The sequence below is a fragment of the Mercenaria mercenaria genome, chromosome 2, assembly GCF_021730395.1.
Source record: "Mercenaria mercenaria strain notata chromosome 2, MADL_Memer_1, whole genome shotgun sequence".
In the NCBI taxonomy this organism is placed as follows: Eukaryota; Metazoa; Mollusca; class Bivalvia; order Venerida; family Veneridae; genus Mercenaria; species Mercenaria mercenaria.
Window position 1 is genome coordinate 116,234,185 of NC_069362.1, and position 7,311 is coordinate 116,241,495.

Below are 7,311 nucleotides of genomic sequence, written 5' to 3' on the forward strand. Positions count from 1 at the left end.
AAGTAAAACTGCTGAAGTGACAGCTCCCGCCGGAGCCGCCGGAACAGATAAACTTTCACAGCCGAAAGATACATCTACACCGGTAAAACTCACACGTTGAATCCAGGTGAAAGTGGTGATGAAAAAAGTTCGCTTCTAGCCAAGTTAGCAGAGTTAAAAAGAAACAGAAACAACTCCAAAAGAAGAAAGAACTGGAAATATTACGGAAACAGGTCGAGGAACGAGAGGAGGCGGTGCGTGAATTAGAGAAATCCCTCACCGAACCGGTACTCAAAAAGGAAGGTAAATCCAAAGAATCATCTTCAGGCGGTGCCAAGCCGAAAAAACCCAAATCTAGATTAGCAACTAGTTTTCAGGAAGGACAAACACCATCTACCTCAGCAGAATCAGGACAATCAGGTACGGGTTTATTAAATATTGATGCGTTGAGGCAGATGCCCAACCTCAGAGAACAGGTCAGAAAAGGACTGAAAAAACTAGGCCTTGATACTGCGGACTCTTCTAGCAGTAGCACTGACTCTAGCTTAGATTCTGATAGCGCAGAGGACGAAAGTGATGACAAAGTTGTAGAACATGTGGTAAAACGTAAAAAAACATAAAAAAACACAAAACAAAATCTGGCATTACGTCCAAGTCATCCGATTCAGTGAAGAACAAACAAAATTACCCCCATTCAAATCTAAGATGTGATTTTGTAAGCAGGAACATCTCTTTCGAAAAAATTGATTTCAACCTATTTATAGCTGGAGAGTTGGAAATCATTACTTCCACAAAGACGAGAACAGAAGAAAAAGAAGCACGATTAAAACTGTAAAAAAAATTAATGTACCTTAACAGTTCTTATGAATTTTCAGTAGTTAAGTCATTATATGCCGCTATTCTGAGGGAAATCGAATTAGGCCATAGTCAGTGGGGAGATGACTTTCAATATGTCGAATCGACTGTTTTAGCGAGGTACAAAGTACGCTATAGTAGAAACCCAGAGCCCGTTTCACTAAGACCTAAACCGTATTTTGAATTACCCCAGGAAAGCACAAGTACTGGTTCAAATGAAGAACCTAGACTATGGTTCTACAGTTAATACCAAGGAAATAAATGTCCTCAGAAATCTTCACATATTATTACACTGAAAGGGGGTAAAACTCGTTTTGCAAAACACGTTTGTGCTACGTGTTGGCAAACCGGCAAAAAAGAATTAGTCCACCCGGAATGTTCAAGTGCCTGTCCTCATGCCAATCCGTGACTCTTTAATGATATTCAATCAACGTCTTCATACTCAAAGCACGAAAAAAGTTCAAATGATTTAGTCGATATTTTCTTATCAAAATTTTGTAAAAAATCTATGATGCTCCAGATTCAACTAATAATAAATCTCCGTCAACTGATTGCTTATGTAATCACAGAAAAATTTGCAAAGTTTTTTCATCTGTTAAAAAAGAGTTATGTACTACGTCTCAAAGAAAAATTGAGATAAGTGAAATAGTAAAAGCATCTGGTAAATACAATTTTGAAGGATGTAAAATTCCGGTAAATGAAAAGATTGATACTGAATTTCTTCGTAGAATGTTGTATGGTTATACAGACACATTAGTATGTGATCTATTGAAATACGGATTCCCTATTGAAGTAGATCAGGAAGATAAAAAGGTTTTAATTTCCAAGTCAAAAGTGTAAAAAATCATACGGGTGCTCTCGCTTACCCAAATCACATGTTGAATTATTTAAAAACGGAAGCTTCACATGGTGCTATTATTGGTCCGTTTACTACATGTCCTTTTGAAGAAGGTATGGTTATTTCGCCCCTCAACACAGTACCTAAGGCAGATCCTAATAAGCGTAGAGTTATTTTAGATTTAAGTTATCCAAAGGATGGTACTGGAGTCAATGAATTTGTTTCGAAAGAGTTATATCTTGGTGAAAAAGTAGATTTGGTTTTTCCAAAGATTGATGACTTTGTGCCTTTAATTAAGACTAAAGGTCAAGGTTGCCTGATGTTAAAACTTGATCTTCAACGGGATTACAGACAAATTAGTATTTGCCCTTCCAGTTATAACTTGGTAGGATTTACTTGGACACACCATATATTTTTTGACACGGTTCTGGCCATGGGTTTAAGGTCGTCTGCTCATATTTGTCAGAGAGTAACTAATGCCTTTGCCTTTATGATGTATAAATTTGGATTTTGTGTCTGCAACTATTTGGATGATTTCTGTGGAGTTGAAAGAAAAAAGGAAGCTATATTTGCCTTTTCTTTGATAAGAGAACTGTTTTTTTAGGTGTGGTATCGAGGAAGCCTTAGATAAAGCTTGTCCCCCTTCAGAAATAATGTTTTTTCTGTGTGTTCTTTTTAATAGTCGTACTATGACACTGGAGGTCACGGAGGAGAGACTTGAGGAGATCAAACAACTGGTTTCAGCTTGGTTAAACAAAGAAACTGCCTCTTTAAAAGATATCCAAAAATTACTGGGAAAACTAAATTTTGTAGGTGTATGTGTCAGGTCAAGTAGGATTTTCGTGAATAGAATTTTGAACTGGTTACGCGAATGTTACACTGATACAAAAAGTGCGTTTGTAATTCCAATTGAAGGTAAAAAAGATTTGGTATGGTGGCACATTTTTTGACTTTATTTGAGGGGAAAGCACTCATTGATTATGGAGAATGGTTACATGTAGATTCGGTTTTCAGTTCTAATAGTTGCATGACAGGCTGTGGGAGTGTTTGTGGAAACAAAATTTTTCATAGTACTTTCCCTGAATTTGTTCTCACTCAAAATCTGAGTATCACTTGTTTAGAAATGTTGACAGTTAATGTTTCTTTGAAGTTGTGGAGTGATGATTTACGTGAAAAAAGGGTGGTTATCTTTTGATAATCAAGTAGTATGTATAGTTATCAACTCGGGTAAAGCCAAAAGTATCTTTTTACAGAAGGGTTTATGTGAAATCTGTTTCATTGCTTCAGTACACGAGTTTCAACTCAGGGCAGTACATCTCAGTTCTAGTGAAAATCGTTTGTCAGACTGGTTATCCAGGTGGGATTTAGATCCTATATACAGGAAACAATTTTATGATCAGATCCCTCATGTGTCTCCTCTGATAGATGCCACAGTATCGGATGATCTTTTCATATTGAACGATGATTGGTGATTATTTGTTGTGTTTCAGAGTCACAGATTGGAATCTTGAGACAGGACCTGAAAAAATCCCTTAAATCAGCCTTTGTTGAAGGAACGCATGAAAATTTGCGTATACAGTGGGAAAGTTTGTTTTATTTTGTTTATATTTTTAACTTTGTTTTTTACCTGCATCAACTGCTACATTACAGTTATATGCTCAATGTTTGAGCAGGATCCTTTTAATCAGTTCAAAGCGTGAAAAATTATATAAGCGGGGTCAAAACATTACATTTATGCCTAGGTTACAATATTGATCATATTAATACATACTTATTAAACTTATACTTTAAAGGAATAGCTAGATTGAATCCTTGGTCTGTTAAACGTGCTGAGCCTGTAACATTGGAAATTTTGATAAAAATATTTTCAATTATGGATTTTTCTCATGTAGACAATATTGTTTATTGGTGTCTATTTCTATTTGCCTTTTTTCTGTGTGCAAGAAAGTCTAATTTGGTTCCCACATCTTTAGATGACATTGATAAAGGAAAATTTTTAAGCACTGATTGCGTTCGTATGTTTGACAATTACATTTTAGTACATTTTAATTGGTCAAAAATCATTCAGTTTGGTTAAAGGGAGGTAATTAACCCATTATTAAGATTAAAGGATAAAAGTTATGTCCCGTAGCTGCATACGAACGTACACTTGCCTTAAAAATTCCTTATCATAGAAAGGTATTATTTACTTTACCCACTGGATCAATAATTACCTATTATTTATTTCAAAAGAAGTTAAGGGAATGTATAAAAAATATAGAATTCATTCGTTTAGAAGAGGTTTTACTACTCTAGCTCATCGTCTAGACATTCCACATTCACATATACAAATTCTTGGCGATTGGAAATCTGATGATTATAAAGCATACTTAGAACTCAATTGGTCTGATACAGTTACAATTCTTTCTAAAATGTTCAACATTGAAAAGTAGTCAGGGTTGGTCTCAAGTCCATTTATGTCATTACAGGTGTGATGGTTCATATTATTTCGGATTTAATTGCCAAGGATGTTGCTGGAATTTGGCATACTAAAGTGATAGCCTTTCCTGGAATTGGTATCACTCGTCTATCAGTAAGGATTCAAAGTTCACCTTATTTAGTGTCTAAACCCTTCACAATTATACATGTGGGTACAAATGACATAAACCCTAGAAATCCCAACGAAGAATATTCTGCGGACGATATTATTAGTTTTTATAATAATATGATTACATTGATCAGAAATGTTAACCCACATACTCATATTGTTTTATCATCCATTTTGCCCCGTCCGTGTGATTATGAACACACTAAGGATAAGGTCAAGCAGGTTAATCAGCTGTTAGAAGTTAAGTGCAAAGAGAGATACTGCCAATTTATTCACTCATTTAGACCATTTTTCAAATACGGCAAACCAGTACGTGCTCTTTTTGCTGTTAGAGATAAAGGCCTCTATCTTAACCTGGAAGGTACTCGTCAGTTACGCAAGTTTTTCATTAACTCAGTATCTCACTTACTTAAAGGTAAACTTGCAATGTAATTATTAAAAGATATTAAGGATATCACCAACACAAAGCACAAACAGATATATCCTTATCATTAAATATCAAATAAAAGTTTTGGTTCATTGGATGAGGACATAAATTAAAATGTGGTCACAATATATTATTTGATTATTAGAATACGATTGTCATTATCCATTTGATCGTACTGGAAGTTTTGATCGTTTGTGTGTGTTGTGATTTCAAAATTCTTGGGACTTGATTGTTTGACTTACAGGGTCTTGAAAGAAGTAATTTATTCCTTTAGACCTTTACACTTGTAATGACAGTATCTTTATGTCATTCTAGTGAATTTCCCCTTCTATAGAAGGTACTTTTACTTCTTTGAAGGCTTAAGACATGTGGTAATGGTAGCTTTCACGTTACTCATGTCTCACTAGGACTCCTTTGGTGTTGAGATCATAACATTCACAATCGACCAGGGCTTATATATCTTGTATGTGTTTTATTCAATATTGTAATTTATAAACAAAATGTATATAATGTCATTAGTAACGTCTTGTTATTATTTATTACTTTACAGTTGTAACAGTATTGCAGTCATGTAAGTGATGTTCAAGTTACATGATTATGTAATCTTTATGCTTCATTGCCTTGCTTCATTTTATTTGCCATGTTTTATATACTTTGCTTTATTTGCTTCATTTCATTTGCTATATTTTCTTTATTTTGCCTTTTTTGTTTTTGTTTGGCGGGTTTTGGCGGAATTTGCTCAGTATAAGCTCTTTGGCTTATTCTTGTTTATTGTTAACATGTGATTTACATTGAATTTCATATGGTATTTATTATTTAGTAATAATTGATTGAATATTACTAATTCATATAAAATAGTTTGACCTTTGATATCGTGTCATGCATTAAGATCTAATAAAATTCATTTTGATCATTTAATCTATTCTTTGTTTTGAGTACTGGTTATCAGATAATTTCAAGCATTTTATGCAATAAAATCTTTTAATTAACAAATATAACAGCGATAAGATATTTTATGGTTTTTGGTTCTATTCTATTCTATTTGGATAGACATATTGGATACATAATTAGGTAAACAAGATTTCTTCCCCTTTAATACTCTTTATAATGAAGGTCAAATAAATATTAAAATTTACACATGATTACCTTTGTATTCATCCGCCGATAGTTTAAATCAGCTGTTTTGATGGAACTACTTTACAGTTTTTGTTTGACACGATACTATACACATCGTTTTAGAAAATATTTTCCACATCCGCCCACCCAATTTTTGTTTAATTTTGTTGTTTATAGTTTTTGTCTTTGTGTATTGTATTTGTCTTGCTTGTATTCCTTATAAATAAGGACCCGTATGAAGTTGAGCAGTAGTGTTCTCGTGTTTCATAATAATTAGATAGCGGGATTTGTTCAGTATAAGCTCTTTGGCTTATTCTTGTTTATTGTTAACATATGATTTACATTGAATTTCATATGGTATTTATTATTTAGTAATAATTGATTGAATATTACTAATTCATATAAAATAGTTTGACCTTTGATATCGTGTCATGCATTAAGATGTAATAAAATTCATTTTGATCGTTTAATCTATTCTTTGTTTTGAGTACTGGTTATGAGATAATTGACAGTTTTGGATCCGTCCATTCATTCTTCAATATTTAAGAAATGACATTCTCAAGCAAGTATGCTTAGGAGGACAAGAATTAAAGTAAGCAGTTAAGCAAGTTCATGTGAATCATATGGAGAGCTAAAGCCAAGAAAACAGAGACAACCTCTTAAGCAGCACTCTGACTGAAAAGGTCCTTGGGATAAAATTGCCACTGTTCTGTCTGAAACTGAAAAGAAGTCATATTTAGTGGCCATTGATTATTTTACAAATTACATCGAAATAGACCAACTAAGCACAACAACATCAAAACAAGTCATTGAAAAATTTAAGAAACAGTTCAGTCGATTTTGAATACCCAGAAAAATCATCAGCGATGGAAGTCCACAGTACATTTCTAAAGAGTTCAAAGACTTTTGTGAAAACTGGAAAATCGAACATCACATTACATCACCGAACCACCCATATTCAAATGGAAAAGCCGAAGCTACTGTGAAAATAGCCAAACAAATGCTTAGTAAATGTGTCAAATCTGAAACAGATCCACACGAAGCACTACTTGAACTCAGAAACACACCGCGTGCAGATACTGGCCAAAATGTTACGAAAAAACTAAAGTTACTGCTTAGCTAAGTCTGTTATTTCAAATGCTTGATTTTGCCCATTATGCGTCTTCAACGTTGCCTTTTTCTCTATATCAGAACCATATATGACTATTTCATAGGTCAAAACACAACAATTATGAATTTTACAGATTGACAATACACCATATATTGTCATAAGAGAGAGAGAGAGAGAGAGAGAGAACAGAGTTACAGCTATGGAAACTCCTGTTTATAGCTAAGGTTATTTAGGCTTTCTGATATAAAATCAATGTGTCAGATGGTTGGCCTTTCAACAGAATAATCCACCAGCTATTGTATACGACCATCTTTAAGCGAATCGATTTAACCTTTATTGTTACAATATTAACCGCACCCAAATTTACCTTACAAAAAATACATAAATTTGAAAGGATG